Raw genomic sequence first — 2,082 nt, forward strand, 5'->3', positions numbered from 1 at the left:
TGATGGCATCATGGCTCATACGTGCCTCTGCCGGCATGAGATTCCTCGTATTGTCTCCTTGCATTTCTTGTCCAGTGGTTTTTTTGGGCAACTTTGATCTAAACAGGGAGAATTTTATACATATCTGAGTATATACAACCGGACTTGCTATACACATCACACCCACCAGATGCCATACAGTGGGAACAAATCCTCTAATGGATAAGTCGGTAACACTGTTAGACTTAAACAGGGAGAACTTTATACATATCTGAGTATTTACAACGGGACTTGCTATACACATCACACCCACAAGAGGCCATACAGTGGGAACAATTCCTTTAATGGAGAAGTTGGTAACACCCATTGAGTGCAGCCTCCGAGCCTCGAACCTCAAAATTGGGGTTAGATTTTAGGCTCAACCAATTGAGCTACGAGTGGTTTTGTTGTGCTTTTGCTCTTGATGTGTTTCAATGCTCTGACTAGAAAGTTCATGAATTTATGATTTAATATTTTTGGGCTCTGTATCGATGACATTGAAGAAATCTAGGATTGGGCTTTGCGTCGACCTGTATAATGCAAAAGTTGTCTTTACATGCAGCTCATGCATGAATGATCCTCTCTGAAACAGGAATTGAAAAGCAATCACGGTTTAGTGATTAAACACAATTATTTCAATCTTAGAACTAAAATCCACACTCAGCAGGACTCTATTAGCAATCCTCGCTCAACAAGACTCGATTATTTCAAACTTTGAACTAAAACCCTCACTCAACAGGACTCAACAGCATCATCTTGATGAAAACATTGATGATCAGATGATTGATAATAGACCGCTTGAGGCATACAAAGGTTAATGATTGAAACATAAACCTGCAACAAAGGCATTTGTGTGGGTATTTGTATTAAAGATCTTTTTGTCTTCTTTTTTGTACTAGCAGTTCAGAGCCGTTTTGAGGTGCAATTACTTTTTCTTTTTGTGGGTAATGATCTTGCTCATTTGGTCATTCAAGCTCTCCGTTTTTATTTTTTTAGTGTATTCTTTGTGTCAAATCTATGCTGCAATCTACTTTGATGAGTTCTTTCATGTTTTCAATCCTAGGAAACTCCTTGTTGCTCTCACACTGCAAAAAGACTAATTTTTAGATGCTCCTAAATGCAATGAATGTTGCTTGACTGTGTCCTCCGAAGACTCTGAAGTGCATGATAAGTCATGTATGCTAGATTTCGTGTATTGACATGGTTATGTTGGTGCACAAGTAGTTATGCTACATCGTCCTTTATGGTATCCCATTAACATGATATGAATTGTAATGGTATTTATTTATGTTACATTAGCAGATATTTATTGTATGGTTGACAAGTGGAAGATCGTTGAATCATCTTGAATTTAGTGGTGGATGTTGGATTCTTACGGAAAAAGCTCTGCTATAATCTCTATTTAGAAACTCTTTTTATCATTGAAACTTTTGTGAGATTTATAAACTGAATCTCATGGGCTCAGTGAGGGACCCATGTGGAGGAGTAGCCTTTGCCCTTGTTTGGTGTCTTCCTCCTCTTTTCTAACTCTTTCTCTACATGCATAGCACTCTAGTTTGGGTGGTGCAAATCTCTCTCTCTCTCTCTCTCTCTCTCTCTCTCTCTCTCTCTCTCTCTCCCCGATTGTATTTTTGCATTGGATGGCATATACATACCAATCCCCAAGTATGCATATTTATAGATTTTGTCGCTTGTATACATTGTTATTTTGTGTATTTGCAGGTACACCATGTCTTCGCTTCTTAATGTGGTGTCAAAGTGACATCAATGTAATAGGCGAGGTACACAATCTTGATCATTGGGTCATCTTAATCTAATAGTTGATGTTAGATACTCATAGATAAAGCTTTGCTATTATTCAGATGCTATTGGACACTAGAACAGGCAATATATGGTAGATTGAAGACACAAAGAAATTATCTTCAAGTAAGATTTCATTGTGATATGTTATATTTTTGCTGCCTGATTTTAACCACTAACGTTGACAAGTTATGATTTGTAGATTGATAAATGAACATTATTGTAACTATTTTGGAATTTTATTGATGGGAATGGGATTGTGCT

This window comes from Adiantum capillus-veneris, chromosome 15 (assembly GCF_014529385.1).
Source record: "Adiantum capillus-veneris isolate H3 chromosome 15, ASM1452938v2, whole genome shotgun sequence".
Taxonomy (NCBI): domain Eukaryota; kingdom Viridiplantae; phylum Streptophyta; class Polypodiopsida; order Polypodiales; family Pteridaceae; genus Adiantum; species Adiantum capillus-veneris.